Source organism: Melospiza melodia, assembly GCF_035770615.1.
Source record: "Melospiza melodia melodia isolate bMelMel2 chromosome 7 unlocalized genomic scaffold, bMelMel2.pri SUPER_7_unloc_1, whole genome shotgun sequence".
Classification (NCBI taxonomy): domain Eukaryota; kingdom Metazoa; phylum Chordata; class Aves; order Passeriformes; family Passerellidae; genus Melospiza; species Melospiza melodia.
The window spans coordinates 4,336,661-4,355,628 of NW_026948497.1; the positions used below are offsets into that span (position 1 = coordinate 4,336,661).

The 18,968-nt window shown below is 51.1% G+C and overlaps 1 pseudogene; it reads left to right on the top strand.

The window, feature by feature from the left end:
• Window positions 1-18,968, top strand: part of LOC134432728 (zinc finger protein 850-like) — a 154,440-nt pseudogene that overhangs the window by 68,502 nt on the left and 66,970 nt on the right.

Here is an 18,968-nt window from a genome sequence, read left to right on the forward strand (position 1 = left end):
ATCCCGGCTGGGTCCATCAGGGGTTGCAGGGGGTGCATTGGCAGATATAGAGGGGACAGATGCTCTAAGGGGTCCCAGGTTTTAATGTCTTTTAATTTAAATGTGTTTGCCTCCCCCAGGAAAACCTTGCCCTTCCAACTGGCAGCAGAATCTGTTTTTTCCTGACTGACTGGTTCTTTGGCATTCGCATGAATATTCAAAGTTTGGCACATCCACCCCTCAAAGGAACTCTATTTTGGCCAGATCGGATCAATGATAAATGATCAGATCTTATCTCCTGTTTAGTCTATTATAAAATAGTTAGAAACATATAATAATGTTTCATTTTGATTCTATTTTCATTCTTTGTGTCAGGGTTACGTAGCCACCGTGCCATTTTTATCTCTAGGAGGCTGTTTGGAGGTGTATCCATGGATGTTTCCCTGCTCCCCTTTCCCCTGGGGGTTTTCTCCTTGTTTGCTTTGTGTCCCATTTTCTCAGCTTATCCTGGCACTGTCCCCACGCCTTTGTTTTTTCCTTCTTTCTTAATTTCCAAGCAAATCTGACTCTATGCCTTTCACGTGTATTATCCCAGTGTCTCTCAGGTACTGTTCAGGCTCCTGGAAGCAAATGCTACTTTCCCACACACTATTTCCTACAGTAATTTTAAAAAAATCAATGCCCAGTTCCTGGCTCTCTATTCCACTCTTTCCCACTCCTGGCCCCAGGCACTCTTTAGTGTTGCTGTGCAGTGCCACCTCTCATGACAGATTTTACACTCACACCATATCCAAGGATCACATCCCACTCCACAACTGAAACACAAAGTTACACTCATACGTGTTGTGGTGGGAATCATTCATTGGAGGCACAGAAACAACTCAAACTCTCAAAGGTCCTTGTGACAAACTGCCTCATTTATTGTTCGGACCCTCTTTATATAGGGGGTTTGAATCTCCTGGCTTAAGACAGCTGATGGGATGGGTTCTCTCTCTGCCCTGCTCTCTGACCACTGCTGTATCTGCATCTAAACCTGAAAAGGGTTGGCTGAAGTCTTTGCTTGGGTTTGACTCCAGCCTATCTCTGCCTTATCCGGGGACTTGTTTTCTTCTGGGCTGGTTGAGTTTAGGGGGCAGTTTCAGATCAGCTGCAATGTGACAACTCACCCTCTTGGTTAGACTAAAAAATTAAATTATGAGCCTAATTGAATAAGGCTTTTTCCACCCAACTCAGCAAGCCCAGTCTCCCACAGCTAGTGATGTACCTCATGTATCACTGGGGTTGTGACATTCACATCCACAAGCTGTCAGGCAAAACCACCAGCATTACAATTCTTTAGGTTAGCATGTCACAGGCTTAATGTTTAGAAGTTACAAAGTTCCAACTTAACACTACAAACAGTAAACAATTCAACTCAAAACTAGTTCAATTAAAACCACACACATTACTACTCATGGGTTGTAAATATTTGAGTCTTGGAATAAGGTGATGGGCAGATTGTCTTACCATTGACAATCTTCTGCTTCCAACGTGCTCTTGGCTTTCCAGGTTATGTTGTGATTTTATTGGAAAACATCAGATAAATATGAGAGTAGGAGCGTTTGAAATAAACATCAAAAGTTTTATAACATCCACTGTGGCTTTCAGAGCTTGCTGATCATACTTTTCTCCTCGTTGAAGTAAAATAAAAGTTCATACTTTAATGACTGGTTGTTCCTCTATGGAGGTTAATCTGCCTCTTTCTTTGGTGAGGTTTTCCTTCTGTTTTTCAGCTTTTTTCTTTCTCTGACTCCTACACCATTCAGTTTTTTAGCTTTAATGTTAATTCTCACCTCCTTCAATGTCTGGGTTTCTTTCCTTACTGGCTTTTCCCGGCTCCTACACGGTTCAGTCTCTTCTGCTCTGCACACAGAAAATGGCTGAGTCGCATCACTTCGTGGATCACTGCGTATCACAGTGGGGGCCGTTCATCGGCGACATCCAAACAGCCCAACTCTCCAAGGTCCTTGTGACAAACAGCCTCAGGTTTATTCTCTCAGCTCCTTTTATAGGAGCTTCAAATTTCCCTCGCTTACACATGTGATTGGCTGGGGTCTGAGCACCGTCCAGCTCCCTGGCCAATGATAGGTCTGCATTTAGGGCTGAATGACATTGGCTGAGGGTCCTTGTATAGAACTGAATCCAACCTATTCTTCTTCACTCAGGAACTTTTTTACTTCTAGGCTGGTTGAATCAGGGGGGCAGCTTCAGACTGGTTGCACTGTGACACCCCTGCCCTGAACAGTTTAGACCAATATAGACCAGTTCAGACCAGTATAAACCAGTACAGACCAGTGTAAACTAGTATGAATATCTACGGACCAGTAGAGACTTCTCCCTATGCTGACCAGTACAGGCCAGTACAGACCACTTCAGTCCAGTATTGACCAGTATGAGACTCTATAGAACAGTAAGGATCAATATGGGTCAGTATAGAGCAGTGGGGATCAGTTCAGACCCGTTTAGACCAGTATGAGTTTCTTCAGAGCAGGTGGGACCTTCCCCTGCCCTGCCCAGTATAGACCAGTATGAACCAGTATAGTGCAGTATGGACCTGTTCAGAGCAGTGGGGACCAGTTCAAATTGGTATGGACCAGAACAATCAAGTTCAGACCAGTATGAACCAGTATGAATATCTACAGACCAACAGAGACTTTCCTCTGCCCTGACTAGTATGAACCAGTTCAGACCAATATAAAACAGTATGGACCAGTAAAGAGGAGCAGGGGCAGCAGGGGATGCCGAAAACCAGTTTGGACCAGTAGAGACGAGTTCAGACCAGTATGGAGCTCTACAGACCAGCAGAGACCTTCCCATGCCCCAGAATGCGGACACTGGGATTGAACTGTCACATTGGAGGGGACACTGGGATGGAAGTGGGGACACTGGAATGGTGACATTGATATGGGGACAATGAGAGATGGTGGCACAGGGCTGGCAGTGGGAACACTGGGATGACACTGGGAGCACTGGGATGGAAGTGGGGACACTGGGCTGGTGGCACAGGAATTGAACTGGTGCCACTGCACTGTCCCTGGTGCCACCTCTGTGGTGACCCGCATGTCCCCACAGTGTCCCCACATGAACCCAGTGTGTCCCCCATTGTCCCCAAGAGGACATTTTGGGAACACTTGGGCACTGTTGGGGACACTCAGTGGGCATTGGGATCCTTTTGGGAGCATTGGGGGCACATTTGGGACCCACGATGGCCTCTCAAGGGAGGGGCAGTGGGGGGGGGCCAGGGGTGACGCCACCTCTCCCTACCTGCCCCCCCAACCCTGCCTGTGTTCAGAGTGTCTCCTGGGAGTGTCACCTCCCTCTGCCAGCACTCCTGGAGTGTTCCCAGTGTCCCCAAGGCGTCCCCCCAGTGTCCCCAGCGGCCATGGAGCACCAAAAGACTCGGAAACCGAGAGAGCAGAATTAATGCAGTTTCAAGCGAAACCGAGTAAAGCTTTAAACAATATCGGGAAACAATCACAACACAAACTCACCGATTGGGGAAAAATAAAAGCAGCTTGTGGGGACCGGGTATGAGCAGCCTCCATGCACGCTTTCCCGGGGGGGGTTGCCGGAGCACGGGGGAACCAACAAAGGGCATATACCCCAGTTAACCCAAAAGAAGCCAAAGCGATTTCAGAAATAGGGATCAACTCAGCTGTAGTACCCACTCTTGAGGACGACCTTTCTAGCAATAACGATCTGCTCACTTTTGATATTACGCAAATAAGCCGCATGCTTTTCGATGGGGCGGGGCGGATTGTATTTAAGCAGGAGTGGCAGGACAATCGTGTTAGCCCAGGCTTCTGGGGAAGGGCAGCAACTCAGCGAGCAGTCCCCAGCCGGCACAGCTTTCCCTGGCAGCACCCTCACTCCAAGCACGCCCGAGAGGGACCTGTAGGAGCTGCGGGAAGACACCTCGCTAGGGACTGTAGATCCCGGCCCCGGGGAAACTGGAGAGGGAGGGGGCGCGTGGGCCACACTCAGCCTCCTCCCGCTGCAAATGTGAGACGGCCCATCTATGCCAACCCCCAGTGGGGCAGGGGACCCTCATACCCCATGCCCTCACAGGGAGCAATTTCGCATCCCCGCCAGCAGCACAATGGCAGAGTTATGCAGCACCCTCAGTACCCTCACACCCCCCGCCGCTGCAAGCTGCGCTGGTGGTACAGGGCCAGCAGGAGGCGCCCCAGAGCGGGATCCCTGGGTAGCCCTGGCCATGAAAATAGGGAAGGAACCCCTGATGGTGTGGGGGACATGCCGCCTTTACGGCAGTCAGGATCCCTACGTCATAGGGCTCCAATTTTGGGCGGACACGGGATCAGACTGCACGATTATTCCCCAAGCTCATTGGCCCGGACATTGGCAATTCAAAGAAGTCCCTCCAGTGAACGGAGTGGGAGGGCAGTCCCGGGCGTGGAAAAGCACCCAGCTGGTGGCTTTAACACTTCACACAAAAATGGGACCAGGAGTGCCAACATCAGCAGCAGCCCTAATGCTGGAAAAAGCACTCTCCTCGCGACAGGACACCGTGTCAGTCATTCACATCAACAGCCACAGCCCATTCAAAGGCTACTTCCAGATCGGCAACGACAAAGCGGACGCCGCAGCGAAAGGCATCTGGACATTGCATCTGGAAGCCCGGAAAAAGGCCCAGATCGAGGAGCAGAGAAAGGCAGAGCTTGAGGACGAGAGGGACCACGGGAGAGACGTGGATGAGGAGCTGCAGCAGGGGAAGCAGAAGCTGCCGCAGCGAGCGACAAGGATGAAGCTGGAGGAGGAGGAAGATGCGCAGGAACTGAACGCGCTGTTCCTCAATGCCAAGTGCAACATGATCTGAGACAAGCAAGTCCTGGAGAAGCAGATGATCCTTGAGGAACTGGCGGAGGAAGAGAAGCGCTTGAACAAGATGATGGAAATGGAACGGGAGATGGGCATGGAGGTCCAGGAGGAGCTGGAGCGCCAGAGGAAGCAGGAGCTGATGAGAGCCCGGCAGGGCATTGTGAAACAGATGGAGCAGAATGTAGAGGAGCGGGCATTGAGGGCTGAGGAGCTGTACCAGGAGGGCCAGAGGCAGCTGGAGCGACTGGAGCAGATGAAAAAGGGAGGATCAGAAGGCCTGGGAGCAGAAACAGGAGTGGAGGGCCCACAGGTGGTAATTAGAAACCAGCTAGGCAAATGGGAACGGGGCTGGAGGTTGATGCTCACGGGGAGAGGGTACACAGCTGTCAAAAAGGACGGCAAATTAGGTGGTGTCCACTTAAGTCAATTAAGCTGGACCCCCGTAGTGAGCAGAATGAGACTGATGAGAGTTGCGAGTTTCTGTTTACAGGACATGCTTGTGGGACGTCCTCGTGACACGTACATCCCCATTCCAGAGGAAAGCGACAGACCACCAAGCCACCAGGCAGCGCCTGAGAGACCCGCACGGGTGAGACCCAAGCGTCAATGGTGTTTCTGTGTGATTTTGCTGTTGGGGCTTGTTGCCAGAGGGCAAGCCAGCCCAGATCACTACCCCCATCGGCCATTCAGGTGGGTCATACGACACCTTAGTAGTGACAAGGTGCTCAAAGAAATCACCACACCGAATGCCCCATCCTTCGTGCTCCACATTACCGACCTGTTTCCAGGACGACCAAAGGTAGACCCCCATTCCCCACACGCCACACACATGTACCTATCCTACTGGTGCCCAGCTTCAAACCCTGGGAAAAGCTACTGCAATCACCCAGGGTGGGGACATTGTGGGCACTTGGGCTGCAAAACCATTGTCACAGATGCCAGACCGTCGGGGCCTGGGTGGGATCCACAAGAGCCTGACAAATTCTTACAGTTCACCTGGGCACCCACAGGTTGCAAAACACCCGTCTTCCTCCACGGTAACTTTTATTGAAACCACCATAAAATCCCCAAATTTCGAAAATGTACAGGCTACAACATGACAGTTTTGCAGCCACATCACCCTAGCTGGGCAATAGGCAGAGCGTGGACAGTAGTCCTTCAAGGGTCAAAAGAGAGAGCGAATGTGCAAATTATTAGGCTCCAACCGTCGGCACCCCGAGCGGTCGGACCCAACAAAGTGATTAAAAGCGTGCCGAAAGGGAGAAACGTGACCCACCCCAAAGCCTTGCCCACAAGGGTTGCTGATATCCCGACCGGCCATGTGGAAGTCTTTCAGATAGACCGTTTAGCCGAGTCAGACTTAGACCCAATCCTCCGTATGTTAGAAGCTACCTTCCTATCCCTGAACGAATCTAACCCTAACCTAACCGAATCCTGCTGGCTTTGTTACGATGTCGAACCTCCCTTTTACAAAGGAGTCGCTCTAAACACTCCCTGCAGTTACTCCACAGCAGATGCAACCAACCAATGTAGATGGGACACCCCTTGCAAAGGAATCACCCTGAGTCAAGTCACAGGCCAGGGCAGATGCTTTGGCAATGCAACCCTAGCTAGGCGGAAAGACAACGTCTGCACCGAAGTTGTCAAACCCAACGGGAAAAACAATAAGTGGTTAGTCCCATCCGCGTCTGGGATGTGGGTTTGCCAGCGATCCGGAGTGAGTCCCTGTGTGTTCCTTGCCAATTTCAATGACTCTAACGACTCTTGTGTCCAAGTTCTGATTGTTCCTAGGGCCCTGTGCCGCGCAGATGAAGAAGTGTATCACCATTTTGAGGAACCCAGTCGGCTCCACAAAAGAGAAATAGTAACAGGTCCATTGGCAATGCTACTTTTAGCTGTCACCTTCGGACCATGCCTGCTGAACAAGCTAGTCTCATTCGTTCAGACCCGCCTAGAACGGGCCAACATCCTGTTCATAGGCTGGCAATTCACTGCTGTGAATTCGACCAGGGAACATAGCCAGTCACAAGATTTTCTACCCAGGTTCACCAAACCCCTTTGTCTGTCGACAACCCCATGCCTCAGCTCAGTACCCATGTATATGACTACTTTGTTCATTTGTAAAAAAGCGGGGGGAGATGTAGTAGATAGGGTCAGGCGCTCGGAAAATCTCGCGATGTTACGGAAAGCAGTAGAGTTCCTCTCCCCCTAACTTCTAGTGATAAGGGATCACCCAAGAATGTAGTCCCCCCTAACATTAGTAACTTTCTACTCCTTACTAACCAATTACAGTAAAGTAAGACCCCCTGACGTAGGGAAAATCTTTCCCGGTATAAAACCCGACGAGACAGGACAATAAAGGTCTTGAACCGTCCACCATACTGGTGTCTGTGTGTGTTCTTGGCCCGAGTGACCCTGGAGAGTTTAGGTCGCCGTGCCGTTTCCTCAAAACCAGGTCACCTCGCCTTGCATCAGAAGGCAACAGCTGGGCAATGTTGATGTTTTGTTGCTGGTCGTTATCTCTGTGGGTGTCTTATGGGCTGTTCCCAGTCTGTTCAGGTGTTAAACTCATCTCCATTGAGCAGTGTAACACCCTTTAAATAAAAGCTTTAAAATTCATTTCCCCAAGGCAAAGAAAACCAAGTCTAACTAGAGAAATAAGGTTTAAAAGAGCGAAACTCGGTACATTTTGCAGCAGTGCAATGGCAGGCAGCCCAGAGTGTGGGTGTCAGTGAGCCCCAGAGTGGAATTGTGCCCTGGTGTTCCCCAGCAGCTGTGGCAGTGCAGGCCCAGCCAGCGCTGAAGCTGCAGCAGTGGCAGCAAGGCTTGGCCCCAGGGGCTGGAGATGGCAGAGGAGGGTGGCCAGGATTGCAGAGGATTCCAGGCGAGGATCTGTGGGCAGGCGCAGGGGCTTGGCCCGCTGTGGAGCCCTGGCTGCTGCTGCGTTGCCTTCAGGGCAGGCTCAGGGACGGCCTCCCATCCTCCTGCTGCGGGCGGGAAGTGCAAATCTCCGGGGCTTCAGAGCCCTTGAGGCCAGGCTGAGGGGTCCCCCCGTGTTGAGCTGTGCTGGCGGCTGTTTCTGGCCTCAGGGACACTTGGCATGGGCCCCTTGGCCACCAGTGGTGCTGCTTTGCACTCCTTAGGCAGGAGCCGATGTCCTGGCTGGGTGTTGGCAGCAGCAAAGTGCCAGGGCAGGGTCTGTGCCAGCCCAGCTTCCTGTGGAAGAATGTGCCTTGATATCTGCTCCAGTGGTTGCTGAAGCAGTGAGAATTGCTTTTGCCCCCCTGTTAGGTGCCATGGTGTCAGCAGAAGATATTGAAGCCTTCCTGCTCAGGGCATTTCAGTGCCAGGCTCTCACAAGCACCCACAGCTGCGCGGGTTGAGCTGAGCATGGGGCGGTGACCTGCGCTGTGTCTGATTCCCCTTCCTTAATAACAGCCTGTCTTGTTGCTCTTTTCCCTTCTGCTGCCCTTGCAGAGTCATCCACAAGCACATTTTCTCCCTCAGGCCAGGGAATGTCCCATCAATCTGTCCCAGCCTGGGTCTGGAGCTCTGTCCCTTGAGTGCAGTCCTGGGTTCCTTGCCAGCCCCTCTCCAGGCTGTTCAGACAGGAGGCTGGGTTAAATCCTTCCCCTGTCCTCAGTTCTAAATCCTCCTGTGCCATTGAACAAGTTTCATACTGTAATAACCGAGCCCTGCTCATCCATTTAGAGGCTCTTTTGGTTGTCAAAGCTTTACCTTGATGCCAGACTTGAACTGTAGGAGATCCTACATAGAGTTAAATATTTTAGCACAAGAATTCCTTTGGCAAGACCCTGTTTAATATCCACCTATAATTCAAATTCTTTTTCCCTGTCTGGAAGGCCAAGGCCAGCCGCCTCAGTTAATCTTCATTTTAGCACTTGAAAATTCTGTGTTTCCTCCTCCTGTCCATCCATCTAGTTTGTTGACTGGCAGGATAGGAGTGTTCTAGGGAGACATCCCTGGCTCCAAAAGCCCTGCCTTTAACAGGGACTCAATACCAGGCTGTGAGCCCTGCCTTCCCTCTCTTGGAACAGGGTATTGCTTGTCCTGGTTGGTTTAAAGTAACTTGTAGAGGCTCCATATCTAATTTACCCTCTTTCCCTGGGGCAGCCCACACTTTGGGGGTTAACTTCAGCATGGGCCTTGTCAGATTTTGGCACAAAGGTAGAAGAGAACTAGCCTCTGTATGCCCTTTTACAGTATTAAAATCCAGCTCTCAAAATCCTTCCTAGTTAATGACAATCACAGCAGGAAGAAAAAGCAATTCATTTATTTCAGACCTATCTGCCACAGCTTCTAATAGTGGTTGAGCAAATCATACCTGCTCATCTTTCCCATTCATTCCCTTAAAAATTATAACATTCCTTTACTATTTTCCCCTTTAGGTCTAAGATTCAGAGTGGATTGGGAGGCCCCTGTGTCCATCAGAAAATGCCTCCTCTCAATGCAAACCCACGCTGAATGTTCTCAAGGGCTGCAGTGTGGAGGGTCCCTGGTGTGATGGGAGCTGTGACAGCCCTGCCAATCCATGTCCATCAAGGGGTGGACTTGCTGGTCCTGAGGGTGCTGCTGTCTGTGCTTGCAGTGTCCTTGTGCCCTGCAGCCTGAGCCCTGGTTCCTTGCCAGGGGCTGTTTGGGTGGGCTCTCCCCTGCCGAGGAGGGCAATGCCTCTGCCAGGTGCTTGTGGCCGAGCCGTGCCCTGGGTGCTGGGGCCCCCTTGGGCCCTGGGGTTGATCCCTCGGGGGCTGTAGGAACTGTGCCCTGGCCTTTGCCTTCAGCTTGGCCTTTTGCTGCTCCCTTCTTGCACTCACCTGCTGTGCCTTTGTGCCCAAGTGCCGCAGGGCCTTCTTGTGCCCCTCCTGCAGCCCCCCTCAGTGCCTGTGGGTGCTTGTCTTGCTTTACAAGAGAGGTGTCTGCTCGGGAAGGCAGAAAAAGCCTCTCTTGGAATGCAGAATGCAAACCCCCTCCCTCTTAATTTTTAGACTAGTGAAATGAAGGGGCTCTCAGGCAAGGATATGGGAATAGGAATACCAGTTGTTTACTAGTGTGTATAATAAAGCAAACAAACACCAACAGCTGCGGCACTGACAGCAAACAGAGCCCGGACCCAGTCCCGGCCTTTGGGCTGCGGCGCTTTGCCCTTGGGTGCAGTTCCAGGCACGGACGGCAGGGGCGCTGGTGGCTCTCGCGGGGCGGGGCAACGCATCCCTCCCATGGGAACCTCTCTGAACGGAAATAGAGCAATCCCTTCATGTAACTCTTTCACTTTTTTATCTTCTCTAGCCTTTCTCCCGTGTTTTGAGAAAGAATTTGTAGAGGGCTGCCTTTTAACTGAGCTCCTAGTGTTTTGATAAGGTGCTTCCTGTACAGAGAGAGAGTTTCCCTGAACAGCCGGAGCTGTGGTTACCACGGGGACGTAACTCAGAGCAGGACGGTGTCAGGGGAGGATATCCCGCCGAGGCTCTGTGGGAGTGTGGGCAGGGTCTGCTGTCGAAATCGGCAGAGGGGGATCTTCCCGTGGAGCCCGAGGCGGAGCGTGGGTAACCCCCACATGGCTGATGGTGGCTGATCCGGCAGCTGCCGGCAGAGCAAAGGCAGGTGGGAGAGCCCGGCAGCAGCGGCGGTGCCCAGCGCAGGTGGCACGGGCAGGGCAGCCGGGGATGGGATGGCTGGGACCCCCCCTGGGTGCGGTGGGCGCGGTGACCTCGGAGCAGGCGGCAGGACAGAGCAACCCCCATCTTCCCCAGCATGGCCGGCAGAGCGGCCGTGGGCCAGGCAGTGGGAGCAGGGCACACAAATTGAACGACAGCGCCGGGGCAGGTGGAGCTGCCCTGGGCAGTGAGACGGCACCTGGGATGGAAACCGGGGCAGGCGGAGCTGAGGCGGGCAGCGAGCCGGGACCCGGGACAGGCACCTGGGCCGCGAACGGAGGGGGCAAGACCTGCAGAGGATCCCACTCTCTTTCTTAATCTTCGTCCTGTTCCCTTCCCTTTCATTTCCCCTTTTTCTTTTCTTGTTTTTTTCTCAGAGGTTTCTCATACTTAAAAGATCTTTATTCTTCTAAAATTCTCTGTCTAACATATTGCATATTCTCTTCTAGGTAAATGGGGTTTTTTTACAAATAAATCCAGAGCCTAAGAAATCTAACTTCTGCTTGGATACATTGAAATGGTCGATGAGCTAATTCACATTCTCCTAATGTTGTTTTTCTTATCACCTTTTTATTTATCCTTTGGCAAATTAAGCATCTTTTATTTACTTGCTTTGCTACTCCAAAAGTCCCAATGCACCCATAGTTCCATAAAAAATGATCGCACAAAGCTTGAGTACCCCAGTGGGTTTTGTTGTGCATATCTTCTAATATTTTCCTAGTAAGCACATTTTATTAGGTAATTGTCTTCCATCAAGAAGTTTCCATTTCCCTGATTTCTCTTGTTCACTTCCTATCTTGTTTAATTCTTTTTTCTCGGCTTCCCTAATCTTTGGCATTTCCAGTTTTTCCTGATTTGGAGTCAATATTAACATAACTCTTTCAGCTCCATTTTCTGCTGCAGCCTTAGTTTCGTGATCCACCAAATTATTTCCTCCTATTTTTGGGATCTTTCCCTATTGGGATTTCTTAAGATGTACTATAACTATCTCTTTTAGGTGATTGTAATGCCTCTAAAACCTCTAAAATAAGTTCCTCGTGTACTAGTCTTTTTCTTTTTGAATTAAGTTATCTTGTTCCTTTCCAAATTTTTTAAAATATGTATCACTCTAAAGGCATACCTTAAATCTGTATATATAGTTCCTTTGTTTTGTGTTAAATATTCTAATGGTCTTCTTAAAGTACATAAATCACAAGTTTGAGCTTACTAGTTTAACAGTAATTTCACTTTTTCCACAGTTTGCATGTTTTTCCCATCAACTAGTACATACCCTGTATTTTCTCCTTTTGCAAGGAGTTTTATCTCTGTTAGCTAACAAAACTCCCAAAGGACTATATTTTTTCTTTTTTTTCCCCTGTGTCCAACTTACTGGTTTTCTGTCTCATTTTTCAAGATCTTATCTATTCATCTTCTGCCACTCTTTTTCACATTCACTAACAACCTAAATACCACTTTTCTTTCAACTACACTCTTGAAAATAAAAAATCTTTTTCTGACACTACTTTCAATGCTATACATCTCCCTTGAAGGAAATAGAGTGAAGCTTAAAATACAGAATCTACATTACCTATACTTTCATTCGTTTACATTCACTCACTTTTTTTTCTCATTCACTTCCACACATTCTTTCCCACCCTCAGGACACAGAGTGGATCCCTGTTGACAGAGAATTGCGGGTCCCTGTGGCCCCCCTCACCTTGGGGTTGGCCTCTGGGTCTCAGTATCTCCGGGCCTCCTGGGAGGGCCCTGACTCTGCTGCCTCCGGTGCAGTTCACCTGTGAGGCTGATTTGTGTGTCACTCACCCTCTTTAGCCACGGCCCCCTCACATGCCCTGGGGACAATGGCCCCTTTGCAGGTCACCTGTACCTTATGCCACAGCCTCCACATGCCCAGGAGAACAATGGCTTATTTGTGGGTCTCACACTCCTCTTTCCACAGCCCCCCTTCCCACCCGCCCGGGAAGCTGAGGCTGATTTTGTGTGTGACTCACTCTCACACACAACAAGGCAACAATAAGGCACCTTCTGTTATAAATTATCAAATCGAGAGCCAAACTTATAGGAAAATGTAGCAAAGATTTATTAATTTTCCTGCAAGTCTAAAGTTCGGTCATCTACACTACCACAGCCAAGGGTCAGCGTTGAGCCCGGGTTTGGTGCTGGGTGAACACAGATCTGAGCTCCGAATGTCAGTCTCCCCCTGTTCACAAATGCTGCCTGACGCAGCGAGTTCTTTTACAGTTTATTCTGCTCGAGGCCGAGATGACCGAATGTTCTTTGTGTCTCTTCCCATGCATAACCGTGTCTTTACCTGTGCAGAGGTGGACAAAGACTCAGTCCCGGTGTCTGATGTTGTCAGTAGACTCTGGGGAAGTCAGCATTCACATGCATCAGGGTGGCTGTGGATCACTGTGGTAGCTGTAATCGTCGAGGCAATAATCACTCTTGGCTGGACCTGGTGACCCCGGAAAGCCAGCGATTATCGCCCTAGAAGCTTCTGTTCTTTCATTAAAACCCCCGATGTTTATCTCAACCATGTCCAGGAACTAGATGTATATGAATAAGACACTGCTCCTGGCCAGGATGGTCAAAAGACATAATGTGGATTTTACAATATTTTATACATTAATAGCATGAATTATCTCTACCATATACTACACTTTCACATCACCTATTACAATTTTAGGTGTTTCTGGCCAGTTCCGGTGCTCTTGGATATCCCTCAACCCAGCTGTACTGCCCAACCCCAGATGCTCTTGGGTGTCGGAGTGTTGGGGGGTAGGATGATTGGGACGGACGGAGACGAGAGATCTCTGCAGCCAGGTCGTGGAACTTGTGGTTTATGGCAAAGGGCCTGGGTGCAGGGCCCTGCTTGGAGCTGCCAGGCACAGCTTGGAGCAGGCCCGAGAGAAGAGAGGGGTAGAGAGTGTGAGAGGGTACGAGAGTAAGAGAGCGAGGTTCGGGGAGACAGAGCGAGGCTGCCAATGGAGCAGGGCGCGCCTTCCCGACACTGACTCTCCTCAAGCACCGGCAGCGAGGTGTTAGTAACCATCCTCTGCTACCAAAATTGTGAAAAACGCCAATCACTTGCTTTTAAAATTTTAAATGTTTAATAGTAATAAAATGGTTATAAAAATTTGTAATTCAATTAGAGTAATAACAATTTGGAGAAATCGAATTAGGACAATATGAGACAAGAAATACAAAGAGTTACGGATGTCTGGGTACCTTTTTCTGGGCAGCACAAGCCTGAAAAAGGACACCCGAGCCTGAAAAAGGACACCCGTTAACACAGGATTAACTATTAAAAACAATAGCCTGTTGCATATTCATACACTTCATACATGTTGCATAAATTCCATTCAAACACAGGATTCTGTCTGGTCAGTGCCACCTTCTTCCTCTGAATCCTAACAGCGCCTTCGAGGCGGGAAGAAGTTCATTTCTTCTGACAAGAGAGCAATAAATTCTTTTTCTCTGAAAGATTTAGGTGTCCTGTGACTGCTGTCTCGCTGCAAGTCATTTCTTGGAAAAAAGCCTCTTACCAAGCATAGTTTCTATTTTAATATTTTTTTAATAACCTAAAACTATATTTAACCCACTACTTAAGAGAATTAATACAGCATTACTTTCTAACACAAGACATATAATATTCATTTTAATATTTGGGAAAACCCAATCACAAAATATGCATTTTTTACAAGTATAATCCCACTTACTTCCAATCTCTCCCAGTTTAGTCACAGCTGTCTCCAGCATGGTTCCAGTTGCTTCCTCAATCAACTCAGTGAGTCCTGGTATGATGCCATTTGCTCCCAGTTGCTCCCAGTCAGGCCCAGTATGGGGGATGATGTGCAGGGAGTGCTCACTGTGACACTCAGTTCCTCCCAGTATTAGTCCAGTCACTCCCAGTATGATCCAAATATGAGCCCAGTGTGCTCCCACTCTCTGCCAGAATGTACCAGTTGTGCTCCACATGGTTCCAGTTCCTCTCTTTCACCATCATTTTCCTTCTAGTCAGTCCCAGTATATTCCCAGGGTACCCCAGTTCCCTCCACCATCTTTCCAGTTCCTTCCAGTATGATCCCATTTGCTCCCAAGCACTCCCAGTCAGCTTCAGTGTAGTGGCACTCACTGCCAGTATGATCCTAGCCATCCTCGCACCATCCCAGTTCATCCCAGTATATCCCATTTACCCCTAACATGGTCTCAATTGCCCCCCCCCCAGGCTCCTACTCACTCCCAGTGTGATCTCAGCATGATCCCAGTATGATGGCAGCATGGAGTCAGTACAAACTCAGTACAATCCCAGTATGATGCCAATAGGATGTCAGTAGAAAGCCAGTAAAGTCCCAGTCACTCCCAGTATGATCCCAGAATGATCCCAGTGTCCATCAGTGCGATCACAGTCTGCCCTGGCATGGCAATATGATCCCAGAATAATGTCAGTACAAACCCACTACAGTCCCATCATGATCCCAGTACAATCCCAGTATGATGTCAGTACAATCCCAGTACAGTCCCAGTACAATCCTAGTATGATATCTGTACAAGGCCAGTACAGCCCCAGTCACTCCCAGTACAATCCCAGTATGATATCTGTACAAGCCCAGTACACTCCCAGTCACTCCCAGTACAATCCCAGTCCAGCCCAGTCCCTGGCAGTGCTGCCACTGTTGGGATCCCCCAGCCCTGTGTGCGTTCCCCCCCGGCGGATGTGCCGAGAGGAGCCCCAAGGGCTGGCAGTGCCCAGGCAGGGTCCCCAGCAAGGCCCAGTTTGGATGTGCAGCCCCCAGTTTGCCCAGTTTGCCTCTCCTCTGGCCCGGGCCGGGTTCCCCCCGCCCGCACTGTCTGGAGCAGCCGAGAGCCCCGCGCTGCCCATCCCGACCTGTCCCGGCTCCATCCCCGCTCCTGCCGCGGGCTGCGAGGGCTGCAGGAACGGGGCAGCGAGGGTGTGGCTGCTGCTGGGGGAGGAGGAGGAGGCAGGGAAGGGCAGGGATGAAGGGGGAAGAAGAGGTGGTGTTATGGGGAGGAGCAGGGGGAGGGATGGAAGAGGAGGGATGGAAGAGGAGAAGGATGTGAAGATAAGACAGAGGAGGAGGATGAGGGGGGGTGGAAGGGGAGGAGTGGGAGGAAGAGGAAGAGGAGGGACAAAGGCAGATCAAGGCTGAGCTGAGGAAACCACGCTGTCGATCCCTGCCTGAATTCGCAGCCCCCACCTGTGGGATCATCGCCCCCCAATCGCGCCGGTGAGCAGAGAGGGGGAGCTCGGCCCGGATATCCCGGGGGATCCCTGGGTTGGGGTTTTTGGGGGATGTTTGGAGAATGAAGAAGTCCAAGGTTGAGCGGAAAAGGCCCCTTGGGGGGACATCGGGGGGTGGCGTTGGCGGCTGCCGGCAGAGGCAGCCTGGAGGAGCAGAGCCCTGTGTCCCCCAGGAGCCCAAAGTGGGGAGCCCAGAGAGGGGGGAGCGCTGCCATTGGCAGGAGCCTCAAGAGCCTGGAGAGGGGCAGGGGGGACTCCTTGGAGCCGCTGCAGCCCAGAGCAGAGAATGAGGGGAGAAGGGAGCCTGGGAGCCCAAACAACCCCGGCATCCTGAAATGGGGAGAGCGAAGCGGGGGGAGCTTTTGGGATTGCTGGGACTGCCAGCAGCCTGTACAGGGCAGGCACTGAGAAGAATGGGGACCCCCAATCCAAGTGTGACCCCAGCAGCTGGGACAGGGGGGAACCCCCGAATGCCAGAGGGGAGGAACCAGGGTTGGGGAACGCGCCTGGGAGGCTTTTTCAGGGCTGAATCTTGATGTTTGGGAGGTGGATCTTGAGCCCAGATGGCTGGTGATTTGTAGAGATGGACTCAGGCAGAGGGACCTTCAAAGTCAATGTGTGTTGGGGAAGATGAAACAGGAAAGCCTTATAAATATGATTGTCTGGAAAAAATTTTGAGAATATAGAAAGTATAAGGAAGATTGAAATGAAAGAGATCCCTCCATTAGTAAACAACTGGAAAACAATGGTGTGGCCCAACTGAAGGTAATCCCCATTTTGATGAAACAATACCCTCTGCTTGCAGACAGATCCAAGGGTCAGGGCAGACCCTACTAGCTCAGCAGAAGGGGTCCAAAGAGGAGATTTTAGGGTTTAAAATGTAACACAATATGGTAATGTATTGATTCTTATAGGCTGTATGTAAATGCTATAGGATTTGTATCTTGTACTTGATTGGTTACTGAGAAATAGAATATTCAACACAGAAGGAGATTTATTGTATTGTAACGGGACCCTTACTCTCTTATGCTCTTCTCCTCTTACTCTCTTACCCTCTCACCCTCTGTACCCCTCTCTTCTCTCAGGCCTGCTCCGAGCTGTGCCTGGCAGCTCCCAGCAGGGCCCTGCACCCAGACCCTTTGCAATAAACCGCGAGTTCCACGACCTGGCTGCAGAGCTCTCTCGTCTCCGTCCGTCCCAACCATCCTACCCCCCAACACTCCTGCAAATGTTCTCATTCCTTGTTTTCCCCAAACCAGGATTGCCCATTGCCAGCCCCATGGAGGCTGCAAGGAAGAGGAAGATGCCCCAGGACACTGAGGCAGGTGAGGAGGAAGTCAGTGCCCCTTTCCCCTCTGTGCTGCTCCATCTCCCAGCCCGGCACGGCCCCGGCTGCAGCTCAGGCCTGGGGGGATCTCCTTGCCCTTGCCTGTGGCACAGAGGCAAATCCCATCCTGTCCTTGTTCTCTTCCTCCCCCAGGGCAGGAGCTGAGCATGGAGAGCAGGGAGGACAAATGCCTGCGGCAGAACCTGGTGGAAGAGGCCGTTTTGAGCGGCTCCACGGTGCAGGAAGCCAACGGGGAGGAAAAGCCCCGCAGATGCCGCACGAGGCGGGGCTGCAAACGCAGCTGGCGGGGATCTGAGGGGGAAAGAGCCAGCCTGGGCCAGGAAGGCAGCCAGAGACAGAGCCAGAGCTGGGAGCTGGTGCTCCATGAGCAGCTCCATGATGGGGAGAAGCCCCACACATGTGTGGAGTGTGAGAAGAGCTTCAGGTGGAACTGCAACCTGATTGTGCACCAGAGGATCCACACTGGGGAACGTCCCTACGAGTGTGGGGAGTGTGGAAAGACCTTCAACCGGAGCTCCCACCTGATCAGGCACCAGAGGACCCACACTGGAGAGAAGCCATACGAGTGTGGGGAGTGTGGGAAGAGCTTCACAGAGAGCTCCAACCTGATGAAGCACCAGAGGACCCACACTGGGGAGAGGCCCTACGAGTGTTCCAAGTGTGGGAAGAGCTTCAGGTTGAGCTCCGACCTGATTGTGCACCAGAGGATCCACACTGGGGCGAAGCCCTACGAGTGTGAGGAGTGTGGGAAGAGCTTCAGCCAGAGCTCCAACCTGATCAGGCACCTGAGGACCCACACTGGAGAAAGGCCGTACAAGTGTTCCGAGTGTGAGATGTGCTTCGGAGAGAACTCCAGCCTGATGAAGTACCAGATGACCCACACTTGGGAGAGACCCTGTGAGTGTTCCAAGTGTGGGAAGAGGTTTAAGACCGGCTCTCGTCTCGTCCAGCACTATCAGTCACACAGAGGGGAGGCCCTTCCAATGTCCCGACTGTGGGAAGAGATTCAAAGAGAACTCCAAACTCATCACCTACCTGCGCACCCACACTGGGGTGAGGCCCTACGAGTGTTCCAAGTGCGGGAAGCGGTTTAAGACCAGCACCCATCTCCTCCGGCACTATTGGATTCACAGAGGGGAGGCCCTTCCAATGCCCCGACTGTGGGAAGGGATTCAAGCGCAACTCCACCCTCGTCACCCACCGGCGCATCCACACTGGGGAGAGGCCCTATGAGCGTCCCTAGTGTGGGAAGAGCTTCTCCAGCAGCTCTCACTTGACCCAACACCAACGGAGGCACCACTAAGGGAAGCCTTGCGAGTGCCCCAAGTGCGGGCAGAGCTTTGTGCGCTGCTCCAGCTCCATCCCCCACTGGAGGAGGCACTTTGGGCACAGCCCAGGTGAGCCACATTCCCTGTGATCCATGTTGGGAACACACCTGGCTACTTCTCCTTTTGGTTTGGCCTTAATTTTGCTCTGCTTCACCTTCATCCTTTAAAAACACCCAAAACTGGGTTAAATGAAGGAAATTGATCAAATGTATCTGACGTTCCATAATTTCTCAGTTGTTTTAGATGGTATTTAGAATTTGGGGACACGTTCTGTGTGGAGTGCTGCTGTTCCTAAGAGGCAGGAATTTGATATCACCCTTCTTGTGTTTCTCAGAACTCCTCCCCTGACCCAAACCCCAACTCCACCCTTGGGATACCCTATAAAAATTCCACGGCTCTGCCTTTGCCTTGTCCTTGGGGGGTTAGAAATGCATTCCCAGAAGATCAGCCCTTTTCCCACTGGATTCCCAAAATTTCAGCTTTTCCCACTGGATTCC